General features: G+C 44.8%; 3 protein-coding genes across 3 annotated transcripts in view; all 3 read right to left on the reverse strand.

The window, feature by feature from the left end:
* Positions 1–20,308, reverse strand: part of LOC144697471 (uncharacterized) — a 346,752-nt gene that overhangs the window by 308,977 nt on the left and 17,467 nt on the right. The window lies entirely within an intron of this gene.
* The window catches only part of LOC144697557 (uncharacterized), a 280,480-nt gene that overhangs the window by 251,895 nt on the left and 8,277 nt on the right, over positions 1–20,308 (reverse strand). The gene's annotated exons all lie outside the window — the stretch shown is intronic.
* Positions 1–20,308, reverse strand: part of LOC144697499 (uncharacterized) — a 194,235-nt gene that overhangs the window by 74,744 nt on the left and 99,183 nt on the right. The gene's annotated exons all lie outside the window — the stretch shown is intronic.

The following is a 20,308-nucleotide window of genomic DNA, read 5'->3' on the forward strand; positions in this document are numbered from 1 at the left end:
ATTTTTGTTGGATATTGAAGTGAATCTCATTTCAAAATGAGGGCACAAAGCAGGTAAATATTAAATCCAGGGACAAATCCTGAGGAAAATGGATCAGTGTTTGGAAGGAGGTGCAGCTAACCAGCAGAAGCTGTGAATGATGCTATTGAGTGGAGAGCATTGGACCCTTGGGCTTCTGCTGGTCAATTTCCTTCTCTGCCATTTCATTCAGACAGTTAACTCACTGTGATAACAGATATGGATATAACATTGCCGATTGTCTGACTAACTCAGCTGGAGGAGCCCGAGTCATTTCATCTCAGGGTTGTGGGTTTGAGCCTCACATTGGGTGCTCTTTGTTTTTAAACTTTTCTCCTTTTCCAGGTGAACTCCAGCTCTCCATTCTTCCAGCAGTGTCACCCCTCAAAATGAGTCTTTCTCCATCCTGCTTTGTTACTATCACTGATTCAGAAACTGAAGGAGGGCACCATGACCACCCACCCCAGGGTCAGAAACGAGCTGTGCAGCTTTAGGGCCTGAATAAGATCCAACAGGGGGTCCCCTCCTGTGTTCCACTGGACGGCAGCTGGGGTCAGTCTGAGGACCCGAATAAGAGTCACAGGAGCTGGAGAACTGAACCCAGCCAGAGTAGAGGGAGGGAGAAAACTGGGAGTGGAGGAAGGAAATGGTGGAGATGGTGCGATGCGTTTGAATTTCAGCTCAGGGAAGACGGAGAGTGTGTGAGATGGGGATTTACAGCTTTGGGGAACAAGAGAGGAAAAAGTGTTCCATAGAAACTAGAACTCTCTGTTCTGAATTTCTATCCTGTACTGACAGCGATGCCCTTTGTAAACTCCATTTGCAGAATATTGGAGGGAGAGGATTTTCAGTCAGGAGATTCCAAACAAAAACCTTGGCCCAATTTTACAGCAGCGGATCTCAAACAGAGGGTCGCGATTCCCGGTGAGGTGGGGGGCTGAGGAATTGGGGCTGTGAGCTCCGAGGCAGCAATGGGGGATGTGGAGCAGAGACTCAGCCCAGACAGTCCTGCCATCGGGTTCGAGGCTCCAGGACACGTGCATTTCTTTTCCTGCCAGTGGTCCAGGTGTCGAGAGAATGAGGTTCGAGGCCCCATCACTGACTCCAGCATAAAGGTCAGTGAATAAATGACATCGCATCCCCCATTCTGTCTGTCACAACTCTTCCCCACCCCCTTCTTAGCCCTTCTCAATGCTTCCCTCCCCCCTCACAACTCTTACACCCCCTGTTCTCCCAATTACCCGGTCTCATTATGGGGTCTGTGTACCTGGAGAGACAACAGGAAACCTGCCTGATGGGAGGTCACACAGCAACTTAGAGGAAGACTTGAGTTCAGGCGTAAGACAGTAGAACGTCAGTGATAGTTTGGCCTGGTGGGCTAGTGGAAGGAAGGGAAGCAGCAGAGGCAGCTGATTAGATTGTCTAAATTATTTTTATTCATTCATGGAATGTGGGCATCACTGACTAGGCCAGCATTTATTGCCCATCCCTAATTGCTCTTGAGAAGGTAGTGAACTGTCTTCTTGAGCAGCTGCAGTCCATGTGGTGTAGGTACACCCAAAGTGCTGTTAGAGAGGGAATACCAGGATTTTGACCCAGCGTTAGTGAAGGAACGGCAATATATTTCCAAGTCAGGATGGTGTGTGACTTGGAGGGGAACTTTCAGGTGCTGGTGTTCACATGGATCTGCTGCCCTTGTCCTTCTAGATGGTAGTGATCCTGGGTTTGGAAAGTTCTCTGAAAGAAGCACCATGAACTCCTCACACTTGTTGTTGGAGGTGAGGATGGAGGAGGCAGGGGCGAGGGAGAGCCCTTCAAATGGAACCAACAGAGATGTTTAAAAGATTCAACACACACTGTGTTTAACAAAAAACTGATATATTTAACTTCATCCAGAATATTAGGAGTCGATGTACATCAGCAGAAACAGACCCCAAAGGACATGGTTCAGTCTGGATGTGATTAACAGCAAAATCCAATCGCTACAGTTACTTGTGAACACGCTGGTGTCTCAGCAGATGGGATGAGGTAGTGAATCGCTTCCCACAATTAGAGCAGATGAACGGCCTCTCCCCAGTGTGAATTCGTTGGTGAACGGTGAGCTCAAATGATGTCTTGAATCCTGTCCCACACTGAGAGCACCTGAAGGGTCTCTCTTCAGTGTGAACACGTTGATGGGACATCAGGTTCCCGGAACTTTTATAGCACGTCCCACAGTCTGGGCATTTATAAGGTCTCTCATCAGTCTGAACTCGCTGGTGAGTCAGCAATTGAGATGACTGAATGAATCCCTTCCCACACTGGGAGCAGGTGAACGGTTTCTCGTCAGTATGAACACGTTGATGGTACATCAGATTCCAAGAACTTTTATAGCACTTCCCACAGTCTGGGCATTTAAAAGGTCTCTCCCTCGTGTGAACTCACTGGTGTGACTGCAGGTGGGATGACTGAATGAATTCCATCCCACACTCAGAGCAGGTGAAGGGCCTCTCTCCAGTGTGAATTCGCTGGTGCACAGTGAGCTGAGATGATGTCTTGAACCCAGTCCCACAGTGAGAGCACCTGAATGGTCTCTCGTCAGTGTGAACTCGTTGATGGCACATTAGTTCCCTGGAACTTTTATAGCACTTCCCACAACCTGGGCATTTGAAAAGTCTCTCCTCAGTGTGAACTTGCTGATGTGTCAGCAGATGGGATAACTGAATGAATCCCTTTCCACACTGGGAGCAGGTGAACGGCCTCTCCCCAGTGTGACTGTGCTGGTGTACAGTGAGATCAGATGATGTCTTGAACCCAGTCTCACAGTGAGAGCACCTGAACGTCCTCTCATCAGTGTGAACACGTTGATGGAACATGAGTTCCCCAGAACTTTTATAGCACTTCCCACAGTCTGGGCATTTAAAAGGCCTCTCATCGGTGTGAACTCGCTGGTGTTTCCGCAGGTTGGATGACTGAGTGAATCCATTACCACATGTGGAGCAGGTGAATGGCCTCTCCCCAGTGTGACTGCACTGATGCTTTTCCAGGTCAGATGGGTGATTGAATCCCTTCCCACAGTCCCCACATTTCCATGGTTTCTCCCCATTGTGACTGCGTTTATGTTTAGACAGGCCAGATGTTTGGCTGAAGCCTCATCCACACAGAGAACATGTGTACGGTTTCTCCCCACTGTGAACGGTGCTTTTTCCTTCCATGTTCAAAATCCGATGATATTCAGGTTACGATAAATTGGGCGACTCCGTCAGATCCTGATGTGATGTCTGGTTTCAGTTTCCCGACTGCAAATCCTCCCCTTCTAACACCCTGTAAAATTGATTTAAAACAGAAAAAAGGGAGTGAGAGAGAACCCACAAAAACACAAAGGCAGGTTGTGAAACTGAGCTGAATGAATCTGGTAATTTGTGGGGCTGGCACTAGGAAAAAGTTACCATGAAAACTGCTGGATTGTCATAAAAACCCAACTGGTTCACTAATGTCCTTCAGGAAAGGGAACCTGCCACCCCATCTGGGCCTACACAAGACTCTGGCCTCTAGGGGAGAAAATAGAGAGAGAGAGAGAGGGAGAGAGGGGGAGAGGTGGCAGAGTCGCTCTCCTTGATAACTGTCTGAGGCTGAACCAGGCTGTTCACAACCATGGTGAAATATTTCACCCCAAGATGAGCTTCCAACCACATATCCACCTCATCACCTATTTCCACCTCAGTAACATCGCCCGACTCCAGCCCAGTCTCAGCTCATCTGCTGCTGAAACTCTCATCCATTCCTTTATTCCCTCTAGACTTAACTATCCTAACACACTCCCGGCCGGTCTCCCACATTCAACCTCCCTGTAATCTTGAGGTCATCCAAAACTCTGCTGCCCATGTGCTTACTCGCACCAAGTCTTGTTCACCCATCACCCCTGTGCTCACTGACTTACAAATGCTCCGGGATAAGGAGAACCCCATTTTCAAAATTCTCATCCTTGTTTTCAAATTCATCCATGGTCTCTCCCTCCCTATCTCTGTAATCTCCTCCAGCCTCACAACCCTCCCAGATATCTACACTTCTCTAATTCCGACATTCTGAGCATTCCCAATTTTAATTCCTCCACCTTTAGTGGCCGCGTCTTCAGCTGCCAAGACCATGAATTCTGGAATTTCCTCCATAAACCTCTCCACCTCACTTTCTTCCTTTAAGATAATCCTTAAAATTTACCTTTTCAACTACACATTTGTTAATCTGCCCTGATATCTCTATCTGCGGTTCGTTCTCAAATGTTTCCTTATAACATTCCGGTGAAACATCTTGGAACATTCTGTTACACAAAAGGTGCTACAGAAATACAAATTATTGTTGATTTGGACATATATCACTGTTCTTTCATCATCACTGGGTGAATAACCTGTAACTCCTTACCTAACAGCATTGTGGGACCACCTTCACCACACGGACTGCAGCAGTTCAAGAAGGTCAAACATCATCTTCTCCACAGGTTACTGGGGATTGACAACATTTTCTGGTCTTGTTAGTGAAATGGCAGGGGAGTGGGACTGGCTGATTTGCTCTTGCAGAGAGCCAGCACAGACACAACAGGCTGAATGGCCTCCGTCCATATCGCCATCATTCAATGATTCTGTGACTCGATTAAAAAGGACCAACACTGGAGGCCAGGAACCAACTTCTGTAACCAACACCCACCCTGATACAAACCGGCTCTTAATTGGTCCGTCTGTGTTTCTAGACTCGGTTCTGTGAGCAACGCCTGAAATAAAATAATAGCAAAATACTGCAGCTGCTGGAAATCTGAAATAAAAAGAGCAAATGCTGGAAATACTCAGCAGGTCAGGCAGTATCTGTGGAGTTAACATTTCAGGGTGTGCAGAATGAATTAGGGGGAATAAAAATGGTGCAGAATTTGATGGTCAAAATAAGCTCAGAAGTGGAAGAGAAATGGACCATAGCGCAGGAAAAACAATTCCTGACTATGGAAGATACTGTGGGAAGATAAAGCTGGTAAGACAGCAGCACATGGTCTGGGTTGGAGAGCAGTGGAAACCTCATTTAGACACATTTGATAGATGTAACAGTAAAATACTAAACATAATTAAAATACACCCTGTACTAGAGACAGAGGAAGTTAGACAATGGCAGAGAGGTGATCAGGGAGGTAGAGGTGAAATAGATCAATAGATGGACATGGATTCAGATCCACAGTAAAGGAGCCACATCAGCCCCAGAGCCCTGGAGCCTCTCACAGAAAACAGAGCGCAACACTAAAAGCTCTAAATTGTAGATGAATGGTGAAAAATACTCAACTCTGAAACTATCTCACTGTTTTCAATCTGAAAATCTCCTGCTGGATCCTGCAGCTGGAAAGATATCAGAAGCACTGGAGTCAGAGAAAAATCTCCCAGTTGAGGAAATACCCGGGGAGTGGGGTGATGTCACCATGTAATTGTCAATGTATGATTTAAACTAAACAAGAGGGGTGAGGGGGTCAATCTTGGGTAGAGGCAGCATTTCAAGGTGTAGAGTCAAGACAGGAGAGCAATAGAAATATGAGAAATGAGGGTCAGAGAATTGCAGGAAGGGACAGTGAAAAAGCCTGAGAACAGTCAAGACTAAATGTTACAAATGTAACAAAAAGACAACACTGAAGGCTCTCTATCTGAATGCGCATAGCACTCATAACAAAGTAAATGAATTGACCCACATTGAAGTAAATAAATATGATCTGATCTTAATTATGGAGACATGGCTGCAGGATGACAATGGTTGGGTCCTTAATATTGAGGGGTACATGATGCTCAAGAAGAATAGGAAGCTAGGTAAAGGTGGAGGGGTAGCATTGTTAATCAGAGAGGGCATTGGTGCAATAGTTAGCGATGACCTTGCTTCAGGAGATCGGGATGTAGAATCGGTTTGGGTGGAGATGAGGAATAGTAGAGGAAAAAGTAATTTGTGGGAATGGTCTACAGGCCTCCTAACACTAGCCACAGTGTAGGACAAAGTATTCAAGAGAAAATATTGTGTGCTTGTGATAAAGTGACGGCAATAATCATGGGTGATTCTAATCTGCATATAAACAGGGAAAAATCAGATTGGCAGTAGTAGCCTGGATGAGGAGATCTTGGAATGCTTTCAAGATAGTTTCTTAGAGCAGCATGTTCAGGAACCAAGCAGAGAGCAGGTTATATTGGACTTGGTATTGTGTAACATGACAGGATTAATTAATGATCTCAGAGTAAAGGCACCCCAAGGTAGCAGCGAGCACAATATGATTGAATTTTACATCCTGCTGCAAAGAGGACATGAGGGGGTTGCCGTTGGATATAGATAGGTTGAGTGAGTGGGAAAAGGTCTGGCAAATGGAGTTTAATGTGGGAAAATGTGAAGTTGTTCACTTTGGCAGGAAGAACAAAAGAACAAAAAAGTAGAATATTACTTAAATTCTGAGGTGCAGTGGGATCTAGGTGTTCTGGTACATGAGTCACAAAAAGTTAGTCTGCAGGTACAGAAAATAATTAAGCGGGCTAATGAAATGCTATCCTTTATTACGAGGGGGTTTGAACATAAAAATAAGGATGTTATGCTTCAGTTATACAGGGCATTGATGAGACCGCACTTTAAATACTGTGTGCAGTTTTAGTCTCCTTATTTAAGGAAGGGTGTAAATACATTGGAGGTGGTTCAAAGGAGGTTTAGTAGATTGATACCTGGAATGAGTGGGTTGTTTAATGAGGAAAGGTTGGACAGACTGGGCTTGTTTCCACTGGAGTTTATAAGAGTGAAGGATGATTTGATTGAAGTATGTAAGACCCTAAATGGCCCTGACAAGGTGGACGTGGAAAGGATGTTTCCTCTTCTGGGTGAGTCCAGAACTAGGGGGTTCTGTTTTAAAATTAGGGGTCACACTTTTAGGACAGAGATGAGGAGATTTCTTTTCCTCTCAGAGGGTTGTGCAACTTTGGAACTCCCTGCCTCAGGAGGTGGTGGAGATGGGGTCAAGAATATTTTAAAGACAGAGGTAGACAGATTCTTGTTAGGCAAAGGGATCAAAGGTTATCAGTGTTAGATGGGAATTTGGGAATCAAAACACAAGAAGATCAGCCAGGGTCTTATTGAATGGTGGAGCAGGGTCAAGGGGCTGAATGGGCTACTCCTGTTCCTATTTCTTATGTTCTTATGATGTCACACACACAAACACAGAACAACATCTAGGTGTGTGCAAACCAGTGATCACCAGACATTATGAAGGATGTGAGGGTTTCTGAAAGGGTGCAGAGGAGATTTACCAGAATGGTTAGGGGGAATGAGGGGTTTTAATTGCAAGTTCAGGTTGCAGAAACTGGAGTTGTTCTTGCAGCAAAGGAGAGTGAGGGGTAAGAGTAATAGAGATGTAGAGATTATGATCGGTTTAGATAAGGGAGATAGAGAAAAACTGTTCCCATTAATTGATTGTGAAAGGTTTATGGGACAGAGATTTCAGATTCTGGGCAAGGGATACAGTGGGGATGTGAGGAAGAACGTTTTTACACATCTGACAGTGACAGGTTTGGGAAACGGTTTGTATAGAGCATTAGAAAACGAGGATCCAGGTCCTGATGTATTGAGTGACTCTGTCAGATCTTAATGTGATGTTTGGCCTGACTTTACCATCTGTGAATCCTCCCCTTCTGACCCCCTGTAAAAGGAGTTTCCAAAATCCATCCCCATCAGTCCAGGACAGAAATTCACAATATTCTCTCCTCCTGCTACCTGGACTAGGATGACCGTGCATGCGCCCTGCTGCACATTGCCCCCTATAAAGATGGCGGCCATTACCCCGGGCCTGGCGAAGGGAGAAATCCAGACTTTTTCGGCCCGTTCTCTGCAAACACAAGACCGGTACCTTGTTATTTGGGGTCTGTGGCCTGCACTGTGTCTTTATGAAGCCTCCCTGCCCACTCCGCTGGCTCCATTCCTCCTCACACACCCACTAACTCTGTTACAAAAACAGAATTACCTGGAGAAACTCAGCAGGTCTGGCAGCATCGACGGAGAAGAAAAGAGTTGACGTTTCGAGTCCTCATGACCCTTCAGCAGAACTGAGTAAAGTTAGGAGAGAGGTGAAATATAAGCTGGTTTAAGGTGGGGGGTGGGGGGAGAGAAGTTGAGGGTGGGGTGGTTGTAAGGACAAGCAAGCAGTGATAGGAGCAGATAATCAAAAGATGTCACAGACAAAGGAACAAAGAGGTGTTGAAGGTGGTGATATTATCTAAGAAAAGTGCTAATTAAGAATGGATGGCAGGACACTCAAGGTACAGCTCTAGTGGGGGTGGGGTGGAAAGACTGACAAGGTATTAGTTGTAGATTTTAAAATAATGGAAATAGGTGGGAAAAGAAAAATCTATATAAGTTATTCAAAAAAACAAAAGGGAGGGGGAAGAAACGGGGTGGGGATGGGGGGAGGGAGTTTAAGATCTAAAGTTGTTGAATTCAGTATTCAGCCTGGAAGGCTGTAAAGTGCCTAGTCGGAAGATGAGGTGCTGTTCCTCCAGTTTGCGTTGGGCTTCACTGGAACAATGCAGCAAGCCAAGGACAGACATTGCTGTATTGTTCCAGTGAAGCCCAACGCAAACTGGAGGAACAGCACCTCATCTTCTGACTAGGCACTTTACAGCCTGAATATTGAATTCAACAACTTTAGATCTTGAACTCCCTCCTCCATCCCCACCCCCTTTCCGTTTCTTCCCCCTCCCTTTTGTTTTTTCCAATAATTTATATAGATTTTTCTTTTCCCACCTATTTCCATTATTTTTAAATCCAAACCTTTAATGCCCTGTTAGTCTTTCCACCCCACCCCCACTAGAGCTGTACCTTGCGTATCCTGCCATCCATTCTTAATTAGCACATTCTCTTAGATAATATCACCACCTTCAACACCTCTTTGTTCCTTTGTCTGTGACATCTTTTGGTTATCTGCTCCTATCACTGCTTGCTTGTCCCTACAACCACCACCCACCCCCCCCACCCCCCAACTTCTCTCCACCCCCCCCCCACCCCCGCCGCCCCACCTTAAACCAGCTTATATTTCACCCCTCTCCTAATATTACTCAGTTCTGTTGAAGGGTCATGAGGACTTGAAACATCAACTCTTTTCTTCTCCGCCGATGCTGCCAGACCTGCTGAGTTTTTCCAGGTAATTCTGTTTTTGTTTTGGATTTCCAGCATCTGCAGTTTTTTGTTTTTAACAGAGTTAGTGGGTGTGTGAGGAGGAATGGAGCCAGCGGAGTGGACAAGGAGGCTTCATAAAGACACAGTGCAGGCCGCAGACCCCAAATAACAAGGCACCAGTCTTGTGTTTGCAGAAAACGGACCGAAAAACCTGGATTTCTCCCTTCGCCAGGCCCAGGGTAACGGCCGCCATCTTTATAGGGGGCAATGTGTAGCAGGGCGCATGCGTGGTCACCCTGGTCCAGGTAGCAGGAGGAGAGAATATTGTGAATTTCTATCCTGGACAGACAGGGATGGATTTTGGAAACTCCTTTTACAGGGGGTTAGAAGGGAAGGATTTACACACAGCAAACTCAAACCAAGAGAAATGTTTGTTCTTTCTGAATTTCAATCCTGGATTGACCATGATGGATTTTTTGAATTCCATTTCCAGATGTGAGAAGAGGAGGGGGAAAGGGATACTTGAGGGAGATGAAAAACTAAAACCAAACATCACGTCAAAATCTGAAAGTCACTTGATTCGCCAGGACCTGAATAACACCAGCCTTTGAATGTAAGCATTGAGTTCCAGGTCATTTTCAGTTACTGGGTAAAAAATCTCTTCCTCACGTTGTGGATCTTATCTAAAATCTTAAATCTCTGTTCCTTAATCCTTTCATAATCAGCTCATGGGAACAGCTTTTATTTAACTACCTTTCATAATCCTGTACACCTCTGTCAAATCTTCCCACAATCTCCTTTACTCCGAGTAGAACAACCCCAGTTTCTCGAATTTAATCTTACAATTAAAATCCCTCATCCCTTGAACCATTCTGATAAATCTCCTCTGCCCCCTATCAAGGACCCTCACATCCTTCATAATGTGTGGTGATCACTGGTTTGTGCAGACCCAGATGTTCTGTGTTCGTGTCTATGACATCATCACACATTGACAATTACACTGTGACATCATCCCACTCCCCGGGTATTTCCTCAACTGGGAGATTTTTCTCTGACTCCACTGCTTCTGATATCTTTCCAGCTGCAGGCTCCAGCAGGAGATTTTAAATTTGAAAATGGTGAAGTTGTTTCAGAGCTGAGTATTTTTCACCATCCATCTACAATTTAGAGCTTTTAGTGCTGTGCTCTGTTTTCCGTGAGAGGTTCCCTGGCTCTTGGGCTCGTGTGACTCCTTTACTGAGGATCTGAGTCCATGTCCATCTATTGCTCTGTTTCACCTCTAACCTCCCTGATCACCTCTCTGCCATTGTCCACCTTCCTCTGTCTCTAATAATGGATCTATTTGAGTTATATTTAGTATTTTATTGTTACTTCTGCTGACCGTGCCTAAATGAAGTTTCCACTGCTGCCCATCCTCCGACCATGTGCTGCTGCCTTCCCAGCTTTATCTTCCCGCAGTATCTTTCATAGTCAGGAATTGTTTTTCCTGCGCTATAGTCCATTTCTATTCCACTTCTGAGCTTATATTTATCATCAAATTCTGCAGCATTTTTACTCCCTGTAAATCATTCTGTGAACCCTGAAATGTTTACTCTGTTTCCCTCTCCACAGATACCAGCATGTATTGCCAATCCCCGGTCGCCTGTGGAGAAGATGATGTTTGACCTTCTTGAACCGCTGCAGTCCGTGTGGTAAAGGTGCTCCAACAATGCTGTTAGGTAAGGAGTTACAGGTTATTCATCCAGTGATGATGAAGGAACAGTGATACATGTCCAAATCAACAACAATAATTTGTATTTATAAAGCACTTTTAATGTAAGACAATGTTCCAAAGCATTTCACAGAAATGTTACAAAGCAAGGTTTGACACTGAGCCACATGAGGAGATATTAGGGCAGGTGATCAAGCGTTTGGTCAAAGAAGTGGGTTTTACGGAGTATCTTAAAGGAGGAAAATGAGGTAGAGAATGGGAGAGATTTAGGGAGTGAATTCCAGAGCTTGGAGCCTTGGAAAGTGACAGAATGGGCACGAATGTGGAACAATAGAAATCAGGAACGCTCAGTAGGCCAATTTAGAGGAGCACAAATATTTCCGAGGATTGTGATGCTGGAGGAGATTCCAGCAACAGGGAGCAGCCATGCAGGAATTTGAAAATAAGGGGTGGAGTCAGGCGATGTTACTGAGGTGGAAATAGGCGGTCTTGGTGATGATGTGGATATGTGGTTGGAAGCTCATCTTGGGGTGAAATATTTCACGATGGTTGTGAACAGTCTGGTTCAGTCTCAGATAGTTGTCAGGGAGAGGGACGGAGTCGGTGTCTAGGGAGTGGAGTTTGTAGTGGAGACTGAAGACAATGGCTTCAGTCTTCCCAATATTTAAATGGAGGAAATTTCTGTACATCCAGTACTGGATGTCAGACAAGTCAGGATGGTGTAACTTGCAGGTTCACATACACCTGCTACCCTGGGCTTTCTAGGGGGTAGAGGTTGAAAGTTTTGGAGATTCTATCAAAGTTCTGGTTTATTTGTAGGTCTATGAAAAGCCCTCTCCTCACCCCCTGCCTCTCCCACTCCTCTCTCTGACTTTCTTTCTCTCCTTTTCTCCTTGTGTCACATAGAATTCTCCAGCCCAGCGGGTTGTGGATTCTCCATCATTGAATATATTTCAGGCTGAGATGGGGAGATTTTTGGTCTCTCAGGGAGTCGAGGGATATGGGGAGTGGGCGGGAAAGTGGAGTTGAAGCCCAAGATCAGCCACAATCATATTGAATGACGGAGCAGGCTCGAAGGGCCATGTGGTCTCCTGCTGCCCCTAACACTTGTTTTATTATTGACACCAGAGTCTTGTGTAGGCCCAGACCGGGTGGCAGGTTCCCTTCCCTGAAGGACATTAATGAACCAGTTGGGTTTTTATGACAATCCAGCAGTTTTCATGGTCACTTTTTCCTCGTGCCGGCCCCACAAATTCCCAGATTCATTCAGCTCAATTTCACAACCTGCCTTTGTGTTTTTGTGGGTTCTCTCTCACTCCCTTTTTTCTGTTTTAAATCAATTCCACAGGGTGTTAGAAGGGGAGGATTTTTAGTCGGGAAACTGAAACCAAACATCACATCAGGATCTGACAGAGTCGCCCAATTTATCATAACCTGAATATCATCGGATTTTGAATATGGAGGGAAAAAGCACCATTCACAGTGGGGAGAAATCGTACATGTGTTCTGTGTGTGGACGAGGCTTCAGCCGATCATCTGACCTGTCAAAACATAAATGCAGAGACAACAGGGAGAAACCATGGAAATGTGGAGACTGTGGAATGGGATTCAATTACCCGTCTGAACTGGAAACTCATCGGCACAGTCACACCGGAGAGAGGCCATTCACCTGCTCCATGTGTGGGAAACGATTCACTTGTTCATCCCATCTGCTAACACACCAGCGAGAAACTGTGGAGAAACCATTTACCTGCTCCATGTGTGGGAAGGGATTCACTCAGCCATTCAACTTGCTGAAACATGAGTGACTTCACACTGTGGAGAGACCGTTCACCTGCTCCACGTGTGGGAAAGGATTTACCCAGACATCTGACCTGCTGGCACACCAGCGAGTTCACACTGGGGAGAGACCATTCATCTGCTCAGTGTGTGGGAAGGGATTCACTCAGTCAACTAACCTGCTGAAACACCAGCGAATTCACACTGGGGAGAGACCGTTTTAATGCTCAGACTGCATGAAGTGCTATAAAATTTCCGGGGAACTGATGTCCCATCAACGTGTTCACACTGACGAGAGACCGTTCAGGTGCTCTCACTGCGGAACTGGGTTCAGGTGGTCATCTCAACTCACTGTACACCAGCGCATTCACAATGGGGAGAGGCCGTTCACCTGCCCTGCATGTGGGAAGGGATTCACTCAGTTACCCAACCTGTTGACACACCAGTGAGTTCACACTGGAGAGAGACGGTTCATCTGCTCCGAGTGTGGGAAGGGATTTACTCAGTTATCCCACCTGCTGAGACACCAGCGAATTCACAACTGACTGCAGTGATTGGATTTTGCTGTTAATCACATCATGGACTGAACCATGTTGACTGGGGTCTGTTTCTACTAATGTTAATAACCTCCAACCCAGTTATAGCCGTTAATATTCTGAATAAAGTCAAATAAATCAGCTTTGTGTTAAACATACAAATTAGTTCCTTTTGAAGTGCTCTCTCTCTCCCCGTCTCCTCCATCCTCACCTCCAACAACAAGTGTGTGGAGCTCATGGAGCTACTTTGTCACTAAGATTGAGACAATCTGATCAGCTGCCTCTGTTGCTTCCCTCCCTTCCACTAGCCCACCAGGACAAACTGTCTCTAAAGATCCCCCTTGTCTGAACCCTGAACCCACATCTTTCTTTAGTTTCGCTCCCATTTCCTCTCATACCACCTTCATGCTCATCTTGTCCATGAGACCCAGCTCCTGCACAATTGAGCCTATTCCCACTAAACTGTTGGTCACCCAACCTCCCCATGTTCGCTGAGATTGTCAATGGTTCTCTCTCTTCAGTTACTGTCCCTCTCTCCTTCAAATCTGACATCATCAAGCCCTCATCAATAAACAAACCTTTGGCCTTGTCCTTGCAAACTGCTGTCCCATCTCCAACCTTCCTTTCCTCTCCAAACTCCTCAAACATGTTCACACCTCCCAAATACGTGCCCATCTTTCCCAGAACTCCCTGTTTGAATTCCTCCAATCAGGTTTCTGCCCCTGCCACTGTACTGAAATAGCTCTGATCAAAGCCACTAATGACATCTTATGTGACTGTGACAAAGGTAAACTATCTCTTCTCATCCTTCTCGATCTGTCTGCAGCCTTTGACAAGGTTGACGACACCATTCTTCTCCAACACCTCTCCGCTGTCGTCCAGCTGGGTGGGGCTGCTCCCTCCTGGTTCCATTCTTCTCTATCTAACCATTGCCAGTGAATTACTTGTAATGTCTTCCCTTCCCACTCCCACAGTTACCTCTGGTATCCCCAAAGGATCCAGCCTTGGCCTCTTTTTATTTCTCATCAACATGCTCCCCACAACGACATCATCTGAAAACACAGCATCAGTTAACACATGTACACTGTCAGTGTCCAGCTCTATCTCACCACCACCTCTCTCCACTTTTATTATATTATCAGACTGTTTGTCTGATTTTCAATGGTGAATGTGCAGAAATTTCCTCCAATTAAATATTGGGAAGACTGAAGCCATTGTTTTCATTCCCGAGATACCAACTCGATTCCTCTCCCTGGCAACTGTCTGAGACTAAACCAGACTTTTTGCACAAGTGATGTCAGGTTTGACCCCGACATATGTTCTGACTCGGGTGTATGTGTCTTGGTGAGTTTCCAGTCAAATTATGATGTGAATCTTCCCCACAGGCAGAACAGACAAACATTTCTCCTTCCATAATCAAAGGCTGGTCATTTATGAATTCAGTGATTCTGTAAGATCTTGTTGAGATTTTTGGTTTGAGTTCCCCATCTGAAAATCCTCTCCCTCTAATCCCCTGTAAACACAGCTGACAAAAGTCATCACTGTCAGTACAGGATAGAAATTCAGAACAGACAATTCTAGTTCCTATGGAATATTGTTTCCTATTTCATTCCCCCAAATCTATAAATCCCTGTCCCACACACTCCTCCCCCTCTCTGCTCATTGTTCCAGATTCAGTGTCCAGTCTCCTACTAATTATTTTCTCCTCTCCAGATTCTCTCTCTTCCTGTCCTTAAAGTGGTGACTTAGGCTGTGGGTCAATCCCACTCCACTCCAATCCAATGACTGTTTACAATACAGATTGAGGCCATTCACCCGTCCTGCCTGTGCTGGCTCTCTGCAAAAGCAAATGAGCCAGTCCCACTCCCCTGCCCTTTCACGAAGAAGACCAGCAAATATTGTCAATCCCCAGCTGCCTGTGGAGAAGATGACTTTTGACCTTCATGAACCGCTGCAGTCCGTGTGGTGAAGTTATGTTTCACCCTGTGAAATGGTGACCTCGGAAACAATTTCACTTTTCAATGATGAAATCTCCTGCTAGGGACTGTAGCAGGAAAAATATCAGAAACACTGGAGTCAGAGGTTTCAAAAATCGCACCTTTGAGGGAAAACTCCATTGAGTGGGGTGACGTCTTTGTGGAATTTCCAGTCAGTGATGGTGTCATCATCTCTTTGCTGCTGATTAATGGTGGCCACATTTCCCACAATCCTCCACATCCCAGAAACTGCTCTGTCCAAAAGAGACTCCTACTGTTCACCATTTGTTAATTGGAGGAATGTTGTCACAATTTACAGGGTAGAGTTAAAATTGTGGAGTCCTGAATCAAAATACAGTGAGTACAGGTTGAGAAATCGTCTCAGAAAACATATCATATTCTGGGCTTTATAAATAGAGGCATGGTATACATAAGTAAGGAAATTATGTTAAACCCATTAAAAAAAACAGTTTGGCCTCAACTGGACTATTGTGTCCAGTTCTGGGCACCAGACTTTAGGAAGGATGTGACACCAGATAAGATTCTCAAGAATAGTTCCAGGTTTGAGGAGCTGCACTTACGTGGATAGATTGGAGAAGTTGGGACTGTTGTCCCTGGAGAAGAGGTTAAGGGCTCTGGACAGAATCAATAGGAAGAAACTGTTCCCATTTGTGGAAGGATCGAGAACAAGAGGGCACAGGTTCAACTTAATTGGGAAAAGAAGCAATGGTGACATGAGGAAATTTTTTTTACACAGTGAGTGGTTTGGATCTGGGACAGGTAGATATCAGATGAAATTAAACAAAAACATGGGGTGATGAATTTCATAAGTTATAAAAGATAAAAAGTGGGAAAGATTTAGATGGCGCAGAGTAAGAGAATAGTAAAGAGATGGAAGATTTGACCAAATACCTTGCCTTATTCATTAGAAAGTTGTAGAGTCTGCTTTAAAACTTTATAAGAAATATAAACTGATCAGATTCCCTGTCGTCTATCGTATCTTATATTGATCCACCAATCAGAGTAAACATGCAAGTCCCTTATGTCCACAGTCACTTACATGACGTCAACGTTCTGGTGATTCCAGTCCTGGCTGCCCCCTTACATCAGTATCCCCTCACTTTTATACCCTGTAGTGATCCAGCTCTGGCCCCTGACTCTTCTTTGTCTTCTCTGCTGGGTTTTGGCAGGAAGTGAGGAAAAGACAGCTGGAATTTCTCTAATCTGTGATTTACAAGGACACATTCCCTGGTTCCCAGCAGTTACTTTTCTTCAGGAATTTTCTCATTCTCCCTAAACTCCCCTGCCCACTGTTAATTCTGATAGTTTCACAATTATAGGTATAAACATCACACATTATAATCTGATCTATTCCATTCCTCACTCTGGTTTCAGTTTATATTGTGGTTAATAACAGACAAACTCTGTCCTTTTCCCTGATCTGACTCGAGTTTCCAATGAGCTGATTCTGTGCGATGGAATGTCTTATCAGTGTTGCCATGGTGACCTGTCTGCAGTGAAGAGCCTGTTTGCATTTGTAACTCAGGCTGAACTTCTCTATTGCATAATACTCATTATATCAGACATTTCACCTCAATGTATATTTAGCCATCTTTTGTCAATATCTCAAACACTCAAAAGGTATTCAGAGACACAGACCTTTAAAAATGGGAGAGAGGGGGAGTTATTAAGTGTTTAAGAAGCACATGGGATCCTAGGTTTTACAATTCAGGGTGTAGATTTCAAAAGGACAAAGGTCATGTAAACCTGTACAAATCATCGGTTCAGCTGCAGATAGAATATTAGGTCAAGTTATGGGGATTTTACACCAGGAAGGATGTCGAGGCCATGGAGAGAGTGCAGTGGAGATTCACTGAGATGAATCCAGGGAAAAGAGGCTTTAATTATCAGGAGAGATTCCAGAAACTGGGGAACTTTTCATGAGAACAAAGGGTCATTGGAGATCTGAGGGAGGGGTTCAAAATCCCATCAGGGAAATGAGGAAAAACTATTTCCACTAGTCGGTGAGTCAGTAACTGGAGGAGAACAAAGTGAAACCATTACTGAAAGGCTCAGGCCCAGGGGTGAAATATTGAGCAGACAGTACAACAATATTCAGGTCACTCACTGTACCTTGGAGCTGTGGGCAGGGGATAAACTGCTGGCCTCTCTTATCTCTGGCTTAAATATTATTCTCCAAGAGGTGAAACAGGTCAGTGCTGGATAATGGGGCATCCTGAGCATCAAGTGTCTGCTAAAATCATTCTCCAGTCAAATCCTGCATGGTTTAGTTACAGAGTAAAGCTCCCTCTACAATCTACACTGTCCCCATCAAACACCCTCAGGGCAGCAACAATGTGGGGTTAGTAAAAGAGTAAAGCTCCCTCTGCACTGTCCCCATCAAACACGTACAGGACTAGTACAACACAGGGTTAGGTACAGAGTAAAGCTCCCTCTACACTGTCCCCATCAAACACGTACAGGACTAGTACAGCACAGGGTTAGGTAAGGAGTAAAGCTCCCTCTACATAGTCCCCATCAAACACTCCCAGGACAGGTACAGCATGGCGTTAGATACTGAGTAAAGCTCCCTCTACACTGTCCACATCAATCACTCCCAGGACAGGTACAGCACGGGGTTAGATAGAGTAAAGCTCCCTCTACACCGTCCCTATAAAGCACTTCCTGGGCAGGTGCAGCACGGGGTTAGATACTGAGTAAAGCTCCCTCTACACTGTCCACATCAAACACTCCCAGGACAGGTGCAGCACGGGGTTAGATACAGAGTAAATCTCTCTCTGTACTGTCCAATGTTTGGCAGTCATAGATTATGCACTAAGGGAGGTTATGATGTTGTCATTCTTAAGTAGATCATGAGGTAGAAAGTTGAAATATAACACATAAACTAAACAGATAGAAAGAGCACACGACTCCTGGATTGTAAGAGCAGTTTACCGCTCCCAGAGGATGAACAAATGGGTGACACAGGCAGAATATTGGTCTCTGTTGCCAATGGGTGGGGGAAGCAGCCCCTCCTACTTTCTTAACTGAAGTGTTGGGAAGTTTTTCTCCAGTCGCCTTCTGTTTGACGGAGGCTGCCCAGCGTGGATCACTTCAAACATCTCTTTTCTGTCCCGAGTGATTGTTTTCCTCTTGAGAGCCTGTTTTTAACCTGTTCTCAGATGGTTAGTTTACGTGTGGGTTATGAGATTCTCTCAGGAATGTCTGTGCTGGAGATATGTGCTTGGCCTGTCCTGTGTTTTTCAATCTGTAAACTGCTGTTGGAATTTTCTTCACATGGAATATATTGAATATTAATGAGATCTTAAGATTTTAGACATCATTATAGAGCAATTTTCTTACAGATCTCCCCAGCTTGAGTGAGGAAAAATCCTGACTGAGTTTTCACAACTGATTTCTGACTAATCTCGCTATTTCTAAGCTACAAGCTTGTTTTCCTCATTTCTTGTTGATATATCGTAGGTAACACAATAAAGTTCCCAGAATAATCTGATCGCCATCAACTTGAATTGGCATTCCTCACATACAGATCACCTCTTTCAATTATATTCCTTATCCTTTTGCAGCAGTGCTCCTGATTCTAAATTATTAAAGCAACAGATCCTGCATGGACTTAAAAGATTCTCCAGTTTTCCCTTCACCTGCATCCACCTTGTGGATAATTCTTATTAAGTATTATTTCTCCTTGGCCTTCAACCAACCCCACCCAAATCCCCTTTACTTTCATGTTGCTCCTTCTGACAATTGCCAGTGTGTTTAGTTCTATCTTGATTGTTTTAGAGTCAGTTACTCCACAGTCTATGTGTCAATGCCTTAATGATTTAGAAATGTTGACTCACTCTGCTGCCCACGGTAATCACTTTATGTTAATATAAAAGCAAAAAACTGCGGCTGCTGGAAATCCAAAACAAAAATAAAAATATCTGGAAAAACTCAGCAGGTCTGATAGCATCTGCGGAGAGGAATACAGTTAATGTTTCGAGTCCGTATGACTCTTCAACTGAACTGTACGTTGTTCTGTTGTCGAATAGCTGAGCATGTTTGAGACCCATTCTTTACTGCAGGTTCAACATGCATTTCCACACGTTAATTATTTCACACATGACAAATCTGCATACTCACACCAGTACGCCAACATCATGGCACACACTCTATCTGATAAAAGCTGTTGTTAGTCTTTCAGGCGATCTTATCAGAAGGTCAAACTGGGTCTTTGTCAAAATATCTTCACTTTACCCCCACTGCATTGGTCTGCAGTAGTGGCCAGACTATCAAATGCATCCACTAAAACAGTTCATAAACAAAGATACAAATATCTCCAGAAGCTATCAAGTTAAGAGCCTCCACTGCACTTTCCGTTCACGAGAATGGACAGTGATACCAGCTTGATATATTCCATTGAACTACATCAAAGGTGAAGGAAAATAGGGAGTGTGGGGAATTGTGAAGAGGACTGTGAGTGATTCAGTGTGAACACACAGGTTAGTAAATGGGGCAGATAGATGTCAGATTGAATTCAACACAGCTGAATATGAACATTCTGTAAGTTACAGTAAAATAAAATATACACCATACAATGAGTACAGCAGCAGGACTGGGACATCCCATCTCCAAACACATCCCACCCTGTTCACACTGAGAATCCCAGGGTGGAGAACTGGGACATCCCATCTCCAAACACACCCCACCCTGTTCACACTGAGAATCCCAGGGTGGAGAACTGGGACATCCCATCTCCAAACACATCCCACCCTGCTCACACTGAGAATCCCAGGGTGGAGAACTGGGACATCCTGTCTCCAAACACATCCCACCCTGTTCACACTGAGAATCCCAGTATTTGGGAGGTGACAGCGTGTTCAAACAGTGTGGAGAGGAGAGGAAGGTTGGAGGTGGGGCAGTAGTTTGCAAGGACCGTGGGGGTCAAAGGTTTGTTTTTTGGTGGTGGGGGTGATAATGACAGATTTGAGGGAGAGAGGGACAGTACCTGGGAGAAAGAACTGTTTAAAATCTCAGTTGGTAGTTGGGTGATCAGCAGTTTAGTGGGAATAGGGTTGATAAAGGTGGGTCTCATGGACAAGGTGAGCACTGAGAGGGCATGAGGGGAGATGGGAGAGAAACTGTAGAAA

The sequence above is a fragment of the Cetorhinus maximus genome, chromosome 23 (genome assembly GCF_964194155.1).
Source record: "Cetorhinus maximus chromosome 23, sCetMax3.hap1.1, whole genome shotgun sequence".
In the NCBI taxonomy this organism is placed as follows: domain Eukaryota; kingdom Metazoa; phylum Chordata; class Chondrichthyes; order Lamniformes; family Cetorhinidae; genus Cetorhinus; species Cetorhinus maximus.